The sequence below is a fragment of the Acinonyx jubatus genome, chromosome C1 (assembly GCF_027475565.1).
Source record: "Acinonyx jubatus isolate Ajub_Pintada_27869175 chromosome C1, VMU_Ajub_asm_v1.0, whole genome shotgun sequence".
In the NCBI taxonomy this organism is placed as follows: Eukaryota; Metazoa; Chordata; class Mammalia; order Carnivora; family Felidae; genus Acinonyx; species Acinonyx jubatus.
This window is the reverse complement of record NC_069381.1, coordinates 6026476-6049470: the sequence shown is the minus strand read 5'-3', so window position 1 is coordinate 6049470 and position 22995 is coordinate 6026476. Positions and strand designations below refer to the sequence as shown.

At 40.2% G+C, this 22995-nt stretch overlaps 1 protein-coding gene across 4 annotated transcripts in view; it reads left to right on the top strand.

Annotated features, from left to right (window-relative positions):
- RERE (arginine-glutamic acid dipeptide repeats) overlaps window positions 1-22995 on the top strand; it is a 418258-nt gene that overhangs the window by 117946 nt on the left and 277317 nt on the right. The gene's annotated exons all lie outside the window — the stretch shown is intronic.

The window sequence follows — 22995 nt, the reverse complement described above, 5'->3', positions numbered from 1 at the left end:
TCCAGGAATCAGGAATCGGTATTTGCTGTGTCCCATGTCATTTTTGTTGGGCTTACTGGTTTTTTTAATCGCCGAAACTCTAGAGATCCCAATTAAATAAACCAATTGAGAAACACCATTTAGGGCAGAGAAAACACTATTTTAAAAAGACGTGTCTGTGTGTGTATGTTTTTGTCTTTTCTGTGAGGAAAGTGTTATTGAAGATGAGCAAAGTGTTACCCAGTAGTCACTGGTGAGAAACTTGTGGAGTAATTTTCAGTGTAAAAATATAATGAATTTGATGGACCTGATTATAAATAATTTTGGGCTACATAAGTGACAAATACAGTTTGTTTCTGGGACCAGAACACTAACGTTTTGCCAGACTAGCTAAAATGCAGAGATAGTTTTGAAAAAGATGGCTTTAAATTTAAATTGTTAAAATTGTTTCGGTTTGAGGAGCTGGCTTCCCGCCCCTTCCCCTTGTTTACTTGGCTCTCTTGGAAGCTCTGGGGAGACCTGCTTGACCACTTTCTGTTTGCTGAGACTTGTGTTACTTTGTCTAACTCTCAGTTTTTAGGCTTTCCTGGGGCACGTGTGCCTGCTCTCCTTGGGGCATTGTTTGGCCAGAGGCCTCCTCTCAGCCATACGGAAATTAAAAAAAAATGGTATGTGAATTAACGTGGGGGGTCAACAGAAATTAATTTTTCCCTTTGAAATTGTGTTTGTGTGCTTTAAGATTGAGACCCTGAATTAACGTTTCAAGACAGAGTTTACAAAGTCCATAATATTCTGTGCCAAAATTACTATATTGAGGTTTTTTTCTTCTTCCTTCCTTCCTTCCTTCCTTCCTTCCTTCCTTCCTTCCTTCCTCCCTCCCTCCCTCCCTCCCTCCCTCCCTTCCCCCCCTCCCTCCCTTCCTTCCCCCCCTTCCCCTCCTTCCCCCCCTTCTCCTCCTTCCCCTCCTTCCCCTCCTTCCCTTCCTCCCCTTCCTCTGTATTTCTGGCTAGGAACTCCACATTTAAAGTAGACATGATTTGAAACCTTACAGATGGGAACAATCCCATGTAAGCCTGTTGATCTGTGGGCAATTATTTCCAGATGCACAACCAAGTCCACATTTTTATGCATGTGTTAGATTTGAGCTCTAAGAGGCACTTGCCTTTCTGAATATTTACATTGCCTAATAAAATAACACAAGGCAGACATTTTAGAGACTTAACAGAAGCTTCACAATAGTGTGGGAGCAGCAGTTAGAAGCTTGTATTTGTTTTTTTTCAACTCTGTAATTTAGTAGTGTTTAAAGTATTTTATAAAGATCTCTGGGACCAGTGAAAGGTGGTTTTCAGGCCGGAGCACTTGAGTGCTCATTGTACTCTGGCAGGCCCTGGCGCTTGGCAGGCGGCGCTGGAAATGTTATTTGATCTGGTTGCGTGATAGAATTGACTAAGGTTACACTTTTCCTTCCCCTGGCTGTTGAAGGCGATGCATCAATGTAGTGTTCAGTGACTTATTTAGAGACTTAACCTACATTCATTCACTGTAGGAAGGGTTCCAGCAAGAGGCTATTTAAATTTTTGTCTTGTTTTTTTGTGGTTTTGTATTTATGAATTGAGGCGAGAGCTGACGTAATGTATGTACCACTTCCTTTGTGTGTGTATTTTTTTTTTTTTTTTTATAGCCAGTGTTCCTATAGGATACGTTCCAGTCCATGTGGTTGTGATTATTTCTGAAATGCTTGAATGTATACATATTCCAGATTCAGGTAACTTCAGCTGTGTGCCAGTTCATTGTTTACATTGTGTATGGGGGAGGTGAAGAGTGTTACCCTGTCAGTAAGGGTCAGGGAATTGCCTGTGTATTATGCAGACTAGCTTTTCGTTTCAATTACTGCAACTGTGTACAGCTGTTAGGTCAGAAATCATTGGCCGCCCCTTCAGGATGGTTTTATCTTACACTGGAGGTTTTATGGACTTGTCTGGCTGCGTTCCTTAATCCCTCTCCCATTGCCACTATGCTTGCTTTTAAGCAAATGATAGAACAAGACAGGCTTTTGTTTACTCATGAAATAGTTCACTTGTTGGAGATCTATTTTTGGTTTTGAGGAAATTGGTAAAACATGTAATTTATTACTAGGTATGACATTTACTATTCTTTTCCAAGGTCAGAGGGTTTTGTTTGCAATTGTGTAGTCTGAGTAGCCAGTGGAAGCATCCATTTTAAAATAACATAGGAAGCCAGTATTTGAAACTCTGTCTCTCTCTCTCTTTCTCCACCCACCACCCCCCCCCCCCACACCCACCCACCCCTACCTGGTTTTTATTTGCTATTCTGGGGTTAGTTTGTAAAACAGTAATAACATGGCTAAACTGTTTCTCCCTGTCTCTTACCTCTTCTTACATTGTAACCAAAGGACTGAGAGAGCCATTGACTAACAGCAGCTTGGCCAAGGACTGGGTAATTAATAGAAGGGTTTAGAAATGTCTGTCCAGGGACACGTGTGACCACCTTTAAATTTTAAAATGAGTTTTTGGCTCCACGTTATTGGTAATTATTTCAGGTTGAGTAGCTTTGAGTGTTAGAATATAGGACTGTGACAAAGCCAGCCTTTTCTGGTCATAAAATAGATTTCCATGTGCATGACACATTTTTTTTCTCAGTAGTCTGGTCTCCTTACTGTCTGCCTCTGTCTTGAGGAAATACTCACCATCACAGGCTTCTAAGACTGTTCCCTGTGTTTCTTAAAAAGGAGCAAAAGCCACAAACAAAATGGACTGAAATCTGTTTATACGTAGAGCCTTTTCCAGAGCCCCAGTTACTGATAGTGGAGCAAGGAGATGTGTTGTTGGGAGGACTGCCGGAGCTGGGGAAGGGAGGTTGGCGTAGGCGGAAGTATTTTTTAACCCTTTGGAGAAATGGGTCCTTCTCAAAATTACCTGGAATGAGGAAAGAGAGTGCAGCATTTTCTAAAAAATATGCTAATTTCAGTTAGCCTATGTAGAAAATGTTTTCTTTAATTAAAAGAAATGAAAACATTTAGATTGACAACAGCAACTGCCGAATCCAGGGAAAAATGGAAGTGTCCTAGATCTAAACAGGTTATTTCAAAAGTTCATTCATAAATTCATTTTTTTTAGACCATATTTTTTGAATCCAAATTTATTAATGGTGATTAGGGTCATAGAAGTGCCTCTAAAATCTGTTCAAAAATCCTTGATATAGTTGATATATATTTGTGATGGAAATAAAACAATAATGTTGGCATTTAATTCGCAGAAAAAGCGTAGTTGTGCTCAATGTTTAACGCTATACGTGGAGCTCTGCTGGTCTGATGAATCAATTTTTTAAGTACAGCTTGGTGGTTAATAGCTGGGCTGCCTGAGTTCAGTTCCTAACTTTACTGCTTACTCACTGTGAGACTTATATAATATGTTACTTAGCCTCTTTGTGACCAGGAGGAAAATGATCAGTCTATTTCAGAGGGTTGTGCAAAATTCTTAGGAATATGCCTGGCACATAATAACAGCTAATAATTAATATAGTGAGCACTAATTCTGCTCTAGGTACTGTTTTAGTTGCTAAACAAAAAAGAACGAAGCCCCTTAGAGCACTTACATTCCAATGGAGGAAGACAATACAAATTAAAGGGAACATGAGGATTCCGTGCAAAGATAGAACTTTTGGTCATGGTAGTGATTTTTAGAAGCTGAATATGGGAAGTTTAACATCACCCTTTAAAGCACCAGTTTTCTTTCTTGGTAAAATGTGTCTCATACAACTAGATGGTGTTATTAGCTTGCAGGTGGAATAAAGGCAGAACAGACTTTTTTTGGTAAAGAAAAAAAAATGGGACAGCAAAAACTTTAAAGATTGTGATTTGTCAGTTTAAGTGTTCAACAGTAGAAGAGGAATGTTGACTTATGCCCATTCATAAAAGGAAATATTATGCAACCATTAGTTGAGCATCCGACTGTTGATTTTGGCTCAGGTCATGACCCCAGGGTCCTGAGAGTGGAGCCTGCTTGAGATTGATCTCTCTCTCTATCTCTCTCTCTCTCTCTCTCTCCCCCCCTCCCTCCCTCCCTCCCTCCCTCCCTCCCTCCCCCACCCTCCCCCTCTCTCCCTCCCTCCCCCACCCTCCCCCACCCTCCCCCTCTCTCCCTCTCCCTCCCCTTCTCCCCCTCTCCCTCCCCCTCTCCCCCTCTCCCTCCCCTCCCCCTCCCCCTCTCCCTCTTTCCTTCTCTCTCCCTCCCTCCTTCTCTCTCCCTCCCTCCTTCTCTCTCCCTCCCTCCCCCTTTCCCTCTTTCTCCCTCTCTCTCTCCTTCTTCTTCTCCCGCCCCCTCCCCCACTTGCTCACTCTTTCTAAAATTAAAAAAACATCATCATGATATGAAGAAGCCTTAATGTAAATCCCTGTAGAAAGCCATAGAAGCCAAACTGTTTATGCATCGTGATTCCAAACTATGTGCACAGCCAAATATATTCACAGAGGTTAAGGAAAAAGGTTAGAAACAGATAGACCAAATGATAACAGTGCTAATCTTTAGATGATGGAATTATGAATAATAACTTCATTTCCTTAGTATTGTTCTGTCTTTGCATACATTATTTAGTCTTCGCAGGTTTAAATTCCTCTTAGGTGTATACTAGGTAGCTGAAGTTGAGAGATTAAGCAGTTTGACCAAGGCCTCTCAGCTAGTGCGTGGGGAGGCCAGGATTCCACGCCAAACCCTGACTCTGTTCTTAATTTGACCAACTCTCATCCTATGAGAGGTGACCTTTGTAAAAGGGCCTCCTTGGCCCTCTCCCCCACAGATGTGGCTCACATGGCTTTGAGATGTATTTATGCAAACCGGAGAGCACTCACTGAATCTCACGTAGGAGCTAGTGCTGAGGTCATGCGTGTACGTATAGTTATTAGAAAAGAAAAGCCAACATGCTGGCAAGAGGAAGAAATGGAAGAACAATTTGAGAGAAGGAGGTCCGAAAGGTAGAGACGAAAAGCGCTTCTAAGTGGGTGGTGACAGGACACGTGCGTGTTCTAGGTCCTGGACTAGAGAGTGAGAACCAAGAAAACTATGCAGGAGTCAGTGGAACCTTTGACAGTTTGGTGACAGCAGAACGCCCAGGAGGTAGAGAGGATGGCCAGTGTTGAAGTGAAACTAGTTTGCCTTTGCTCAGAAAATGTGGAGGTTTGGCAGTGAGAGAAGGAAGTGCCAGAGGTGGCTGGAAGAGGCCGCAGGTTAATCACAGTCATTGGTTGATGTTTTAAAGAGGTTAATGGCAATGGCTTTCTGTAGGTAGGGTTTTAGGATGATTAATATGACAGTTGTATTCAGGTTTGGGGATAAAATGAGGTAATGGATGTGAATCACTTTAGAAAGTAGAAATCATCTTAATTTCAGAGGATTAGTTAGAAGTACCTAGGAAGAGTTAAAAACTCTTTAAAGTATGGGAAATTCTTTACAAAATTTAAAGTATTTATGCCAGCAAAGATTTGAAATAATCACTTGGTTCCAAAATTGAACAGTTAGATCTGTTTCTCTTGTCTTGTTTTCCGTAAACTGAATGAGCTTTTGTAGTTGTGGTTTTAAAAAAAGGGTCAGTTTATATATGACTGAGCTTCAAAGGAACAAAATAGCGTGAATATACTGTGCATCTGAAAGATTGTTTAAGTCAAAAGCCTCCAGATGGTGTGTGCTGCTGTGTTCACAGCTGTATTTACTGCAAGCTCACCAGATTATCTACTAATAATTTAAAAATAGCTGGTTGGAAACAGTGGTATATTCAAGTCTCTGCTGGTTTGGAACCTCATGCAGCAGGAGTGACTTCACTTGTATGCCTTTCGTAAATGCCAGTTGAAATTACTTCCTTCCTTTTGCTTTGCCTTCAGGATTTCTTATTTGGGGCAGCTTGTGTGTTGCATAAACAACCAGAGTGCTCATATACAGAGGCAGATAACCAGAATTAAAAAAGAATTTTTTTTAGTGTTTATTTAGTGTTTGAGAGAGAGAGAGAGAGAGAGAGAGCGTGAGGGGGGAAGGGCAGAGAGAGAGGGAGACACAGCATCCGAAGCAGGATCCAGGCTCCGAGCTGTCAGCACAGAGCCCAACACCGGGCTTGAACGCCGGAACCTCGAAATCATGACCTGAGCGGTCGCTTAATCTACCGAGCCACCCACGTGCCCCAACCAGAATTTTTTAATGTGATCTCTTAGGAGCCAGATTGGAGAACGGCTCTTGATTATCTTTAACATATGGTTTTGTTGTTTTACTATCCTTCTGTCTTTTTAAATGTTTTTAAAGTGTTAAATATATTGAGTTGATATCTTACACATATATAACGTTACATAGAGAACTTTCTGTAGTTTTTGGAATTACCAACAAATACAACAACAACAAAAAAGCCCTTCAATACTCAAGTCTACTCCCCAGGATAAAGGCTTTTTTTTTTTTTTCTCTTACAGAGATTTAGTAAATATTCTTTTGGAAGGACATAAATTACTAAATCTTAAATTTTTTGACCATACATACTATTATTTATTTGCTTAGTAATGCAAAAATTAAATGTAAAGCAGAGGAAAATAGTTTGAATTTATCTAGGAATTTTAAATATGTGACAGGGCTGGTAAGGCATACACATTTATTTATTAATTGACTAAAACTTCATAGAAAAACATATCTAGTTTGAACCTTTTGAACAATTATTTTTCTAGTTTTGGTTTTAGATATTTCATTCTTTTGTCTTTTTTTGTGTGTGTGGATATTTAAAAAAATTTTTTTTAATGTTTTTTTATTTTTGAGAGAGAGAGAGAGAGACAGAGACAGAGAGCAAGCAGAGGAAAGGCAGAGAGAGAGGGAGACACAGAATCCAAAGCAGGCTCCAGGCTCTGAGCTGTCAGTACAGAGCCTGACATGGGGCTTGAATTCGTGAACTGTGAGATCATGACCTGAGCTGAAGTCAGACGCTTAACTGACTGAGCCACCCAAGTGCCCCTGGATATTTTAATAATTAGGAAAGTTAGGTTGAAGAGTTTTTACCTGTGTATATATTCTTTCTTTTGTTTTTTAATTCCCCCCTTATTTATCCCCTCTTCTTTGATCATCTGCCCAGGCAGTCTCTTCTTTCATAGGCTGTGCTCTTTCTGCAGAACGTAATTCGCACACTGAATAGGTAAGGGAATACTCAGTCGTGGGATGTTCACCTTTTTTGTTTTTTAAAAACATGTTAGATGTCCATGGAAAGAAGTATATAAATTAGTATTCACTCTCAAGTATGTCAGGGACATAAGCAATTTACGTTTTGATCTTTGAATGGAAAGGAATACTAAAAAGTGCTGAACAAATGTCCAAAGCAGTTTGGCTTTTTTCGATAGTTATTTTCAGTTTTCTCAACAGGTTTGGGTTGATTGCATAAACATTTGTTACTGAATGAGTAATTTTATTGTATGTGATACATTAAAACATTAAAAGAATTAAAGCCACTATTTAATAAATTCAATTAATAGACTTTATTTTTTAGAATAGTTTTTAGTTTATGGGAGAATTGAGTGGAAAGTACAGCGAGTTCTCATATGCTCCCTCCCATTCAGTTTCCCCTATTATGAACATTTTGCATTGGTGTGGTACATTATTATGGTTGGTGAACCAGTGTTGATAACTTCTTATTAAACTAAGGTCTATAGTTTATATTAGGGTTCAGTCTTCGAGTTGTACATCCTGTGGATTTTGACAAATGTTTCATAATCTGTCTACCATTACAGTATCACAGAGTAGTTTCATTGCTCTAAATACACCTTATGCTCCACCTCATTGTCCCTCCCTCTCTCTCCAAGCCCCTTGCAACCACTGATATATATTTATTGTCTCCATAATTTTGCCCCTTCCAGATGCCATATAGTTGGAATCATAGAGTATGGAGCCTTTTAGATTGGCTTCTTTTGCTTAGCAATAAGCATTTAAGAGTCCTCAATGTTGCTTTGTGCCTTGATAGCTTCATTCTTTTTATCACTGACAATATTCCATTGTCTGAATGTACTACATTTTATCCATTCACCTGTTGAAGTGCATCTTTGTTCCAGGTGTTGTCAATTATGAATAAAGGTGTTATAAACATTTTTGTGCAGGTTTTGTGTGGAGATAAGTTTCCAGTGCATTGGATAAATACCAAGGAATGTGATTTCTGATCGTATGGGTAACAGTATGTGTAGGTGTGTAAGAAATTGCCATACTGTCTTCCAAAGGTTCTGTACCGTTTTGCTTCCCAGCAGCAGTGAAGGAGAGTTCCTGTTGCTCCGCATCCTTGCTAGCATTTGGTGTTGTCATTATTTTGGATTTTAGCCCTTTCTGTTTATTAAAAAATTTTTAAATAACTCCTCATTTCTCGTGTAAGCTGTATTGCAGTTTTGATTTTCTCTCCCACTTGCCTTGGAGAGGGAGAAATGAGAACCATAAATATTATATATTACATGGGCCCATTTTCCATCCTGTAAGGGAAAGGCAAAACGGTATAAATTTAAGGAACAGTATAACCTGATTACACTTTTTAAAAAATGGGCATAATTCTTGTATAATGATGTTATTAGTCTATTGTTCATGTAAAATGTAGTATTAATTTTTCACTGATTCTATGCAAGTGTTATTTCCCCTTAGTTACCCTGTGTTCTTTATTTTGCAAAAGATTCCATTTTATTTTTTTCATTAAAAAATTTTTTTTAATGTTTATTTTAGAGAGAGAGAGGGAGGGAAAGAATGAGCAGGGAGGGGCAGAGAGAGAGGGAGACACAGAATTCTGAAGCAGGCTCCAGGCTCTGAGCTGTCAACACAGAGTCCGACATAGGGCTTGAACCCAAGGACCATGAGATCACAGCCTGAGCTAAAGTCAGATGATTAACCTATTGAGCCACCCAGGAGCCCCCAAAATATTTCATTTTTTTTTTTTTAATTTTCTTTCTTTCTTTCTTTTTTTTTTTTTTGAACGTTTATTTATTTTTGGGACAGAGAGAGACAGAGCAGGAACGGGGGAGGGGCAGAGAGAGAGGGAGACACAGAATCGGAAACAGGCTCCAGGCTCTGAGCCATCAGCCCAGAGCCTGACACGGGGCTCGAACTCACGGACTGCGAGATCGTGACCTGGCTGAAGTCGGACGCTTAACCGACTGCGCCACCCAGGCGCCCCAAAATATTTCATTTTAAAGGGAAAGGGATGCTTTGAATTTTTTGAAATCCATTCATTCTGCCAAAGATCCCTTTTTGCTAATGATGTATAGATCTGAAGATTTATATTGATTTCTTTACTGTAAAACCGTTTATGGAATGGGCAAGGCACTCAGAAATAGGGAAGATTGGAGGGGCACCTGGGTGGCTCAGTCAGTTGGATGTCTGACTTCGGCTCAGGCCGTGATCTCACAGTTCATAAGTTCAAGCCCCGTGTCGGGCTCTGTGTTGACAGCTCAGAGCCTGGAGCCTGCTTCAGAATTCTGTGTCTCCCTCTCTCTCTGCCCCTCCGCCTCTCATGGTCTTTCTCTCTGTCTCAAAAATGGGTAAACATTAAAAAAAAAAAAAAAAAAAGAAATGGGGAAGATTGGATTCTGCCCTTGGAGTTTATATTTAATAATTATTGGAGCAGTGACTATTTGAGGGCGTATTATGGGGCAGATGTTGTGCCCTTCCGAGACGAAGCTGCAATTACTTCCCAGCTACACTTATTTAGAGCAGTTTTGACTTTGCATGTATCCAGTTACTTATTAGAATTTAACATCAAATTAACTCTGCTCTATATCTACTCAAAGTTTTGGTTGTGAAGATGATTTGGATAGGCTCTCCTGGGGTTGTGCAGTTGATTAATTCCTGTCAGGAGTTCTTAACTCTGTGTTTATCAGCGTCTGGATTGAGTATCAGTACAAGCCGTGATTTTTCCCTCAGAGCAGAGTTAGTGAATGTTTGGCTACTTATCCACAATACCCAGTCACGGTAGTTTATGGAACTCCTGAATCCCATCCCTGGACCTCTCCATCAAGAACTGTTCTGGTGAGCCCTAAACCTCTGTTTGAGTTACCTTTGCATTTCTTCTTTTTGGCAGATTTCCTTCACTTGAATAGTGGGGTGTGAGGCCATTGACATATATATATGGAGCCCTGTGAACTTACTGTTTGGGTGCCCTGAATAGTTCATCCAGGAGTTTGCGGGCTCTTGTTCACCATGGCACGCTGTCCTTATGAGGACCAAGAGGAGAAACTTTTCTCAGCTCTTGGTACCAGAAAGAACGACCCCCCTGAGCAGTGTGGTTTGCTTTTAACTTACGGATTTAGAATCCTGTGACTGATCAAATTTCCTCTAAGCTATTTGCTTATAAAATTTTGGCCACATGTAAGGGAGGTATAAAATGAACCTGAACACCTCATTCATGGTTTCAGTTTTTTCTTTTTTTCTTTTTTTTTAAGTTTATTTATTTTGAGGGGGGAGGGACAGAGAAGGAAGGGATGAGGGGTGGGGGTGGGGGGGAGAGAGAGAGAGAGAGAGAGAGAGAGAGAGAGAGAGAGAGAGGGAGAATCCCAAACTCCAGACTTGATCTCATGAACTGCTAGATCATGACCTGACTGAGCCACCCAAGCACCCCGGTTTCATCTTTTTCATCTCTTCGCTACAACCCCCTGCAGTTTTCCTTTGTCCCGAGGAAAAGGGAAGCAATGTAGGAGGTGTAGTTACAGTTCGAGCTCTGTAGCCTGTATCACCTGTGAGACTTGCCGTGTGACCTGAGGACACACACCTCTTTCACCGCTGTGTCCTCAGAGTCCTTTTCTATAGATCATGCCTACTTTGTGTGGCTACTGTCAGGGCAAGGGGAAAGCTCTTAGAGCAGTATTTTGTACAGGTGGATGCTGAATAAATCTTAGCCTTGTTATCTCACTTCCCTCATCTATTTTAAGTTTCTATTGTATAAATCTCAGTAAGCTGCATTAAGTAAGACCCTTTTAAAAGTAAGATAGCCTTGAAATTTTCCCTGCCTCCTGATTGTTTTTTATACAAAGGTTTAATTTCTGTCTAAAGACAGTCATTAAAGAAATTATATAGGAGAGTGCTGTGGACTAAATTGTGTTCCCCAAAGTTACACTGGGCTCTAACCCCCAGTGTTTTGGTATTTGGGGGTAAGGCCTTTGGAAGGTAATTAGGTTCAGATGAAGTCATAAGGGTGGCGCTCCGTGATGAGAGAAAGAGACCAGAGCTCTCGCTGTCCCCTTCTGTCCCCCCCTCCCTCCAGTCCCCACACACACATTGTGAGGACACAGCGAGAAGGCAGGGAACCAAATAGGATGGAATCTTGATCTTGGATTTCCCTGCCTCCAGAACTATGAGGAATAAATTCCTGCTGTTAAAGCCACCCAATTTATGGTACTCTGTTATAGCAGCCTGAGCAGACTAATACGGAGTAAATTTCATACATACAGAGTAAAAGGTGGTCAGTAGCTTATCACAGCAACGGAGCTTTCCCAAGTGAAGTGGGGATTATGCTTCTGTTTGCAAAAGGCTTTACGCCTACAGGACGGCCTTCCCCAACCTCTGGTTTGGTCCTCATAGCTACCTTATGAAGGAAACAGCAGATGCTGGCTTCTCAGGTTACAAAATGAGAGAGCCAAGCCTAGAGAAGTCAATTGAGTTCCCTACATTCACAGTATCCATTTTGGAAGTGGCTTAGCCTCTTACTAGCTATTTTTTCTTGCGTCTCTATCCCTTGTTCCTTCCATGACCATTCTAATATTGGCAGTTCAGTCTTCTAATCTTTTGCTTTAGAAAGAACATAACCTTTATTTTTAGTCTTTGTTAGGAACATTATTTTCAAAGTGAAAAGAGATACCTCCCACTTTTTACATTTTAACATGGGAATTGAAACATCTATGGTGAAATTGTTGAATTTATCTTTCTTGTCTCCGGGAGAGTTTTTGCATTCTTTGGCCTGCTGGTTAGATTTGAAGTATAAAATTTCTGTGAAGTATCATAAAGCTAAAAAATGTGATGGTACTTGAAATAGTACTTGTGACATTTTATCCTTTTATTTCGGTCGAGGAATTGATTTGCATTCGGTCTTGCTGATGAATGTCTAGAATGTAGGTGTTCTTTGGAGTTATCCAGTCAGAAGACTGCTTGTGTTCATTTTAGGTAAGGTGATTTAAGTATGTCTTGAACAAAGGAATAAAACAGGAATGTTAGAAGCTATAAACTCTCAGTAGTTAAAAAGGAAAAAAAAAACCCAACTCACAACCCCAACCCAAACTCCACCTTTCATTCTAAAAGAATTCTGGATCCCTGCAAAGTTTAATATTTATGAGCTGTCAGGACATACTGTATTTGCTCCATTTCACATTAAATTTTAACAGAGAAACTAAAAAAGAAAATCAATTTTTCATATCCTGATGATAAAAATGATTCATTTGAGATTAAAACCCTAGAGTACATTTAAAAAACTTTATTGAGATAAAAATTCCATAACAGGCAATTCACCCTTTGAAAAAGTGTACAAATCACTGGTTTTTAGTATATCCAGAGTTGTACAACCATCATCACAGTATAATTAGGAATAGATTTTTATTTAGAAGTTTCTGGTGATTAATTGAATACTCCTAGATAATGTTTTATGTGTAAATTTGTACTTGTGTGAGTAAGAATATAACTTCACTATATATAGCTTTACTATTACAATATATAACTGACTGAAGGCATTCAAAGCCAGCTTTTGTTCACAGTGATCTGACAGCGGAGTTAGCTCTGGCCCAAGGCTATTAAATCCTTTGCTGACTGATGACTCCTTTAAGGTAGATAAAGCAGTTATGAATATGGTGTGAAAATGGGATGTAGTCTCTTTCAGCGTATTATTTGGAGAAACTGCAACTTTTCCAGAGCATTGTTTTTCATTTGGTGCACTCAAAATATGTTAGACATTTGCCATTTTCAGCAGTTTGTGTTAAAGATTTTTTCATTTGTTAATAGAAAGGCAGCCAGCCCTTCTGTCTCAGATTAGGGGAATTTCTTAGTGTTGATTCCCAGATGGTTCATAAAATTCAAGTGGCTTAGGCTGCTGGGTAATCATACTTTATTTTCCCAGTCCATTCACTCACCCAGGTTCCTAGATGACTCTATAGTACTTTCTTCTTTTCTACTTCGTCCCGTCTTCGTGCTGGGTTGCCCGCTTCAGTGAGAAAAACCAGTGCAGTCAGAGGGAGCTTTCGCACACACCCACCACCACATGGACTACCTTGCAGCATAGACTCCGCTTGCCTGGCTGCGTGTGGATGGAACAGCTGTTCCCAAGCCCTCCCAGGGCCAGGCCAGCCCAGCCCTCTGAGATGCCACCCTCTGCCCTTTCGAATCTTTCATGTTTCAGGCTCTATTGGATCATTCCCAACAACGTGCACATGTACTGCTTTTCTCCTAGCTGAAAACAGAAAAACCCAATCCTTTTTTGGCCCCACTTCCCCTAATTGGCTTTTGCTGGTTTCTCTGCTCCTCTTTGCAGCAAAAAACCCAACAAGAATTGTCTGTACTTAATTTCTCCGGTTCTCTTCTCCTCTCTCAGATCAATCCATCACCCATCATGCCAGGAAGACTGCTCTGGTGAAGATAACTGCCGGTTTTTCTCTGCCTGGAATATATTTTCCCAGATTTCTGTGTGGCCTCGCGCTGAAGTCTCAGGGTGGGGGTGGGGGGGCTATATTGACCCCTGGTCTCTGCTCACAGTTCCCCTCACCCTGCTCTGTTTTTTCCCTGGAGTGTTGTCCTGTCACATAATACTAATGTATTTGTTTCCATTGCTTATTGTTCCTCCCACTAGAAAATAAAGCCCCGAAGCAGGGATTTTCATCTGTGTGGTTCACTGATGTATCTCCAGCATGTATAACAGCAACTGGCACTGTTATAATAGGTGTCTGATAAATAATTTGTTGAATCTCTGCACTGTGCTCTAGGACTCAGGGCTTTAAAACCGATTTAAATGAATGTAACCAAAACTTTTATCTCTAGTGCAGACCTACTCAGCTGCCTACTTCACATCTCCACTAGAGGTAGGCTGGGGCAACCTTAGATCATTTAGTTTCACCTGGCACCTTGAAAGCAGACTTCAGAAGAGTGAACAGGAAACAGTGGGTGCTTTTGGTGGGGTATCCTGCGGGGGAAACAAGGCTTTGGGGAGCCGTGAGACGTTAGGCACAGGAAAGCTCGTAGGAGAGGAAGTGTGTGTAACTACCTTTTTGAACGTTGAAAACAGTTCTGAACAGGACTCTACCAGTTAAAAGACAGTGTCCATTATTTAGTTGACTTTAATAACTTTCTAATTGTGGATTCCCTACAACCATTAGTTAGTAGTTTACTGTTTGATACTTGGAAATACGATTTTTAGCTTTCAAAGTAAGGAAGTACGAATATTTGCTATGGAAACTTTGATCTAAAAATATTTTAATTGCTATGTGTACTTAGCAAATATAAAATATTTTTTAGAAAGCCTTTCCATGTGTAATGGGTAAAATATTGGATTAGGGAATGTGTACTGAAAAGTTCTTCTCAGGATCGATCAAATCAGCCCTCTTAAAATCCTGACTTAAAATGTAGGGTTTTAGTGACCCATGGAGTTAGTGGAATCTCCTCCATAAAGGCCGATCAGGTCACATGGCATCATAATACTGAGGTGGCTTTCTTCCATTTGGGTTTAAGTTGGCAGTTACATTTGCTAGCTCCCAGTAAGTTATTAGATTTCTTGTTCATGAAACTCTTTGAAAGACTCTTACCCTTATAGATTAATGTATGTTAGTAGTTTACAGGACAATGCCAGGACACTGTAGGCAGACTTGTGAGGTAGAAAAATTACTAGTGATTTATTTTATACACACTCAACGTACACACAGTTTAGTATTATATTTCTCTAGGTGATGATAGAGATCAAAGGAACTTGCAATCATGTTTTCTCTTTTTCGGAACCAGTAAACCAGCAGAACAATCCCATTTAACTTAATTTAGTGCTAGTGGTATTATAAAGGGAATGAAACTATCACACCGTGCGAAGACAACCCAGTTGGTCAGTGAAAAAATTTGTTCGTGTTTGGTAGATGGAGCAAAGATGGAGGAATTTGCCTGAAGTGTTTACTTTTTAACTAATTGAATTTCCTTTATGCCTCCAGAACGTTACAGTGCGTTAATGTAGGTCTGTTTTTAACAGTTTAGTATGTGGTAGGTCTGTGATGAACTATAAAGAGAGAGATCCAGTCCTTAGTTTACAAGTCTGATAATATTATCTTTCTTTTTTGGAACACTAAAATACTCCAAACTTCCTCCTCAGCGTGGTCTCTTGAGCGAGGACTGTGATTCCCACCAAACGGGTGAAAATAGCCGAGAGCTCGGGTTACTCCACTCACTGCCCCTCGATACCTAGTTTGATTTCCGTGTCTAATGCTATCTCTTCTGCGTCACAGTCTCCAGACTTAGTGGAGTGGATGATAAAGAAATCAACAGTGGACCACTGGCAGAGAGATTTCTATAGACCAAATGTGATAGAACAGGTAGAGAGAGAGAGAGAGAGGGAGGGACCGAAAGCTTATCCTTTGAATGTGGTTGATTTCGGTAGATGCCTTTGATGAAGTTTTGGGGTTATGGGGGGTTTGTTGGATCCAGAGCTCATGGCCTAGAAAGAATTCTTGGGGACGTCTTTGGTGCAAAAAGGTGATTTTATTAAAGCATGGGGACAGGACCCGCCCGGGGGCAGGAGGAGCTGTACTGTAAGTGTGGGGGGGTGACCATTTTGTAGGGGGGGGGAGAGTTTCCAAAGAGACTTTCACATGCTAAAGACTTACTGGAGGCCTAGCTGTTGTCCAGCTGAGGTTGTTTTTCCCTCTAGCAAAGCATTAACATTAAGATAGTAGGGAGTTCCTGGACTTCAGGCTATAATGGGGTCACCTTTTTCTGGTAGACTGGTGGAGACTTAGCAGTTTAACCATTTGGTGTTTTGTGCCTTCCTGTTTTGGGGTAGCCTGGAGTGTCCGAGGCATATCATAAAAGTCCCGCCTGGGGGTGTGGGGCATGGGGCATGCTGTTAGCCTGCACTTTGCCCTCAGCTTGCCCCACGCCCCCTCCTCACTTTGACCTTAGAGAAGATCCTCAGTAGGTTTATTTTGGTCATATCTAAACATATATTTTTTCTTTGTGTAAGGGGTGTATTAGAGAATTGTTTTGAGAGGTAAGATAATTTCACTGGACTTTTTCCAGTACTGTGTCTTTAAAAATGAAAACATTTAATCTCATTTCAGTTTTTCAGTTTCTCAGGAGAACCTCAGTTTGGTCTACTGGGTGTTGAGTTTTAAAATAAAGGGGCCAGGGAGAGTGTTTTGTTCAGGGTATGCTTTAAAAAAAAATCAGTTTCAGCATTTAAAACTAAAATACAAGGAAATGGGGCGCTTGGGTGGGTCAGCCGGTTAAGAGTCTGACTTTGGCTCGGATCATGATCTCCCAGTTTGTGAGTTCTAGCCCTGCATCAGGCTCTGTGCTGACAGGTGGAGCCTGGAGCCTGCTTTGGATTCTGTGTCTCCCTCTCTCTCTGCCCCTCCCTTGCTTGCACTCTGTCTCTCTGTCTCCTCAAGATAGATAAACATTAAAAAAAAAATACAAGGACGCAAAAGCTTGGTTTAGTGACAGTGCTAGGATTACTTTTACTTGTTTAAATTAATATTCCCTTGGTAAATAAATCATTTCCAGGTTCTTGATAGATGAATTTAACTGAGAACAGGTTACAGATTACTCCATGAATTTACATGAGTTGTGCCAAATATGAGCATGCAGAAAAAGAAACTTTTTAAAATAGTGTTTATATTTGAGAGAGAAAAAGAGCATGAGTGGGGAAGGGGCAGAGAGAGGGGGAGACACAGAATCTGAAGCAGGCTCCAGGCTCTGAGCTGTCAGCGCAGAGCCCGATGTAGTGTCTGAACTCACAAAATGAAAGATCAGCCGAGTTGAAATGGATGCTTAACCAACTGCACCCCCCAATCCCCCCCCCCAATTTTTTTTTTTTAACTGTTAGTAGACCTGACTTGATCATACAGATTTTACCCTTTTCCTCTTCTTATGCCTTCCCTTCTAAGATTACATTGATATCTTACATATTAGACATGGGGTGTTCAGGTTCTCTTATAATTAGCTAACTTCAGTTGATGGAAAATTTATTATGGTTTTCAGAGCAATAGAAACAATAAGTAAAATTTTACTTAGAAGATAGTAAGTAAATTTACAATTCTTTAACTTACCAGTTCAAACTTGAACAGGTTTTAGTTAAAAAGACTTGACTTGAAAACTGCTTAAATTGAAGGCATCTGTAAATTATGTATCGGAACTCAGAAGGTTAGCTCTAAATATCTGGACTAGTAAAGGAGTTTCTAATCCACTTTTGGTATTTACATTCTGAAGGTGACCAGCTTGTCTTCTCAGTTCATTGCTTTTGCAAGAGCCAAGATGATGGTGATCTTGTCATTATGGGGACGTAGGACTGGAGGACATGAGATTGAACTTGACTTTGATTGTCTTCTGTAGGAGCCGCAATGATCATTTAGCCAAGTACTTTTGAACTTGATTATTGCTTAATTGACCATTTCTGTTTGTTTTTTAAAAGTCTAGTAGAAGTTGGTTTCTTTGTTTCGTGTTCGCTTAAGTTCAACACTCATTGCTAATATACTTGACAAATGATTTCAAAACAAGCTTGTGTGTTTTAGTATTAATTTCATTATGTGAGAGGGAGGAAGGGCTTTTTGTTTATGCCCAGGATATATTTTTAAATGAGAAATGATTCTGTATTTAATCACACTGGCTAGACGATAACTCGGTTTTCTAGCAGACTTGTTAGTACTTAAAAGAGGATGAAGTTTTAATATGCCTAATGTATTATTTGGTAAATTAATTCATTGGAAATGTGTTTGGTTACTGAAGTGTGCTTTAAAATGAAGGCTTTTGGCACTCTTTGAACCATGAAAAATTTAAGTCCTGTTTTAGCACCACTGACTCTAATGGAAATTTTATTTAGTATCTGTCTTTTATTACTAAGATGCTCTAAAGCCAACTGTGAAAAACTAAACACCTAGTATTTTAAACCTGTTAAATAGCTTTGAAAGAGGGCTATGGAAGAAACTCATTTAAACGAGTTTTGTTTTGTTTTGTTTTTTTGAGCTTTGGTTTAATAGCCCCATGTAGCCATAGTTGTGACATTTTTTTTTAATATTAAGTCAGAGAGGTAGATACACTTTGTTTTTTTTATTTTCTGCCATAAATGAATATTTTTTGTTTTATACATTTATTGGTTTTCTGTCCAAAGCAGCACCAGTAACTCTGGGGGATGGTTTTCCCCTAAACTACAGCAGATTGTCAAGTTATCATTGTATCATCACAGGTTTGTGGAAAGGCCCCTTCCTCTTGCTTCTCACTGTCTCTTTTTGAAAAATGTTTATTTATTTAAGTGATCTCTACACCCAACATGGGGCTCAAACTCACGACCCCGAGATTGAGAGTTGCATGCTCTCCCGACTGAGCCAGCCATCCCCCCCTCCTTTTCTCTTTTGGAGAGTTCAGCAATTTAATTTCTCTAGTCCTTGACTATAATCATTAGATCTAAGTAGTGCCCTTTGGTGCCACTCTTAAGCAGAGCATGATGGAAAAGTGAAGAACAAATCTGGAGGGAGAAATGGGATGAGAAGGAAAAAACAAGGGGGCAGAGAGGTACATACGTGAGGTGTTGAGTTGTGGAATGCCTGGAAAGCGGCTGCGGGGCAGTGGGGGGCAGGGTGCCCCTTGGCTTCAACTGGGCCCCCATCAGCTTTCTACTTGTATGTGCAAGCTTTGGTGTTCCCAGTTACGCAGGCATTTGATACCTAAAATACTGATAATTTGTAACATTTGGTACATTTGGCTTATGAAGTTATTCAATTGAAGTTTGGTGAATCACTCTAATAGAGCTTTAGAGTCCTGTTCATCTTTTTTTTTTTTTTTTAAGGTGAGGAAAGCAAGGCCCAGAGTTGGTAAAATAATAAAGCCTAATTTATTTTTTTCTTTTTAAAATTTTTTTAAATGTTTATTTACTTTTGAGAGAGAGACAGAGTACGAGCGGGGTGGGGGCAGGTGAGGGCGGCAGAGAGAAAGGGAGACACAGAATCCAAAGCAGGCTCCAGGCTCTGAGCTGTCAGCACAGAGCCTGATGCGGGACACCCAGGCGCCCCTTTTTTCATTTTTTAAATGTTTATTTTTGAGAGTGAGTGAGACAGAGTGCAGGGAGGGGAGGGGCAAAGAGAGGGGGAGACACAGAATCCAAAGCAGGCTCCAGGCTCTAAGCTGTCAGCACAGAGCCTGACGTGCGGCTTGAACCCATGAACCGTGGGATTGTGACCTGAGCCGAAGTCGGACGCTTAACCGACTGACACACCCAGGCACCCCAATAGAGGCTAATTTCTGATTGATGTCTTTGGGCTTCACTAGTGCTCATTCTGCCAAACTATATAGCATTGTGTAGTTTTATCTCCTACTTTTGAATTTGATCTGAGACTCCGGATTCTTTGGATTGAATTAAGCCCTGTGAAAGAATCCGTGTCATTTCTAATAAAGGCTTGGTTTAAAAAATCTGACTGAGGCTGGAGTACCTGTGAAAAGTACATCCTTACTTGCTTCTATAATTTTTATTTTAGCTTCTGTTACTACAGCCAGCATTTTCTTAAATAATCGTTACATGCTTTACATTCCTGGATATACAGACATTAGGAAGTCCTGTGCTGTTATCTTTGTTTTGTAGGTAATATTAATTCTTATTGTCTGCACATGGGAATGCTTATTGTCAATACATAATAAACATTTTGACCCCAAAAGAAACCAGGAAGTATGCTTATAAAACAAGACATGGTCACAGTCATTTTGAGAAAGTTTATGGTGGGTCATACTTAGTAGGACAGATTCCCAAGGTCAGAACAACAACAAAAATGCAAATAGGAAAATTTGACTTGAACAACAACAAGAGACTCCCAAGAGATGACAGAATTTTCATAGTGCCTCAGAAGAAACCAGTTGTGTAGTTTAAGAAATGTGGAGAATTTATTGTATCACATTCCATAAATGTTATAAAGGAAGGGAGATGTAATTTACTTGCAATTATTAGTCATGAAGTTGTGAAGAATATAGAGCCCCACTTTGTTACGGACAGCCTGTAGTATAAGGGAAGGAACAAGTCCCCATTTCACACGTGAATAAACAGACTTAATCTCATGATATGACCGAGCTACAGCACAAAGGACAGCCTGGGGGTGAGGAAGGCAGAAATCTTTGTCACTTAGCCAAAATAGGCTAGGATTCAGAGTCCATGAAACTTGTGATCAAAATAAGCCTCAAGTCTCATTTGCATGATTATGTTGAATAAGAGGAGAGTGTACAAAAATTACTTTTGGTGTGCAGCTCATTGTACTTAGGGGTCTGCTTCTCAAACCTAGAACCATGTTGAGTTACTATATTTTTTCAAATCTCTCAATATGAATATTAGGATATAAAATAATGCATTTCAGTTTCTCCTCCCACTTCTGACTTGATTCTTTAATGCATCCCTTAAAATTCCAACTACAGGCTGTATTTCTTTAAAAAAAAAATTTTTTTTTAACGTTTTATTTTTGAGACAGAGAGAGAGCATGAACAGGGGAGGGTCAGAGAGAGGGACACACAGAATCTGAAATAGGCTCCAGGCTCTGAGCAGTCAGCACAGAGCCTGACGCGGGGCTTGAACTCACTGACCGCGAGATCATGACCTGAGCTGAAGTTGGCCACTTAACCGACTGAGCCACCCAGGTGCCCCTATTTCTTTATTTTTGCTATTTTGTTGTCATCATAGTCTTCTTTTTTTTTTTTTAAGATTTTTTTTAAGTGATCCCACAACCCCAAGATCGAGAGTTAACACGCTGTACCCACTGAGTCACCCAGGCACCTCTGTCTTCTTGATTTAATGGAAGGCCTGTGATACAGAACTTGAAGTTATACTCACTCTCAAATTTTGTTTAATAGTACATTTTAAACTGCAGCCAAATTTAGGCATTAATGATTTTAGGTTTCCTCTTGTATTTTATATTTACGGGGGAAGTAGAATAATATATAGAGAATGATTAAGCTAAGCAAATATTTGTACTTTGCCACGGTGTTAGATGTTTTAAAGTCAAATATTTGCTATAGAAATTAAAACTGAGCTAAAGAGCCAGCCATCTTACCTTTTAAGGTGGTAAGATGTGGCTTCCAAAACCTCATTTTCAAAGCACCTGACCAAAATATTTAAGAAAAAGACTCTGTGGTTGCTATGAAGAATTGGTGTATAAACTGTGATCTATGAGATCCTTACAGTTTATTCCACTTATATACAGTTCATATCTGGTTTGGTTTGGAAGTTCTTGGACCATCTTAGAAGTGCCGTTTATTGTTGGTTACATGTCTCTTCTTGCGACATCTTTCCCCACCCCTCCACTTACTTTTCTTTCGGATCGTTTCTGTTAGCTTTTTTGTAAGTAAGGAAAGACCTTTTTTTTTTTTTTTTTTTTTTTTTAAAGTAGTCTTCATGCCCAACATAGGGCTCAAACTCAACTACCCTGAGATCAAGAGCTCCAGGCTCTGAGGCTCTACTGACCGAGCCAGCCAGGTGCCCCGAGACACATGATCTTACAAGTCCAGGAAGTTTGTTAATAAGTACCTCTCTTCCCCATTCTTAACATTTTTATCTCTTGGTGCTTATGGTTATTTTATGATGAATTTTCAAATTTCCATTCTCTCTTTTTTTTTTTCTTTACATGCTTTCCTACTTTCTTTCTCTTGCCCTCCACTTAGCTGGTTGAAATTTCGATGTGTACTTTGTAGAGGACATATGGTAATGCTTTCTTGACATGTATTCCTGCAGAATTGACCCATACTCGTGGAAAGCATTTTTTTTCTTATTCTTTTATTTGCCTGTATCCTTTTTTTCTGGGTTACAGTACTTGCAGTTCCTAATCTGAGCTGGATGTGAACAATGAAATGGCATTCTCTCACATTTAAATTAGTAAAGTTTTTCACACCCCAGTGGGGAACTAAGGTGGTATAATCTTCCCCCCTCTTTTTTTAGAAAATCCTGGTTGAGTGTTTTCTTTTCTCCCAAGGACCTGTTTAAGCATAGGTGTCTTATAGGTGACACCATATTTCAGTGTCTCTTTCCTTTTTACCTTGAGGCCTGTGATTCTGATTCTTATGCCTCAAGAGCTAAGATTTTTTTTCAGACTCTTCCCTCATCTTCCTTATTTCTCCCCTTCCCACCCTCCCCCCATCCATATGACCTTATGTCCTTGTTTTTGAATTGCTCCTTCCTGTTGTCAGAGTCCTACTGGAAACATTTTCTATGGGATACAGTACTTTGTATTCAAGCTCAAATTCCCTGGGGAAAGTTTGCTCTGTAGACCACCACCCTACTTCTGCTTGCTTTCTAAGATTCAGAAGCTCTTTCAGTGGAAAGAAATAGTTGCTCACATTTTGGCCTCCTCTCAAGGCAGATGGCTGACCTTTCCCCTCAGAGGTCATTGGTACTTGGCACTTGCAGGTGAAAGAAGGTGTTCCTGAGAAATGCAACTCTTACAGATACTTAAGGTCCCCCCCCCCCCCGCCCCGCTTTTCCTTCTCCTTCATACTTGTAATGAAATAGAAAGCTAGAATGATTATGGACCAAGTTCATCTAGCCTTCCCCACTTCCCCCAAAGTCTCCGTGAAAAGGGTGTTGGTGACTGCCATTCATCCAAAACATTAAATCCTTTGCCACGTACCCAGGTTATAACATTCCCCTCCCCACACATCACTTCAGAAGCCCATCTCCCCTAGGTTATTGTTTTAAGGTGCGTACCATTGTATTGAATTATGGAAGGATGTTAATGGTTCAAGTTTTAGGGAGGAATTTTACTAAAATATCCCTGCTCAAAGTCATGGCTTCTTCCTCTTCTGCCCCTCTTCCTGTGTATAAGCAGCC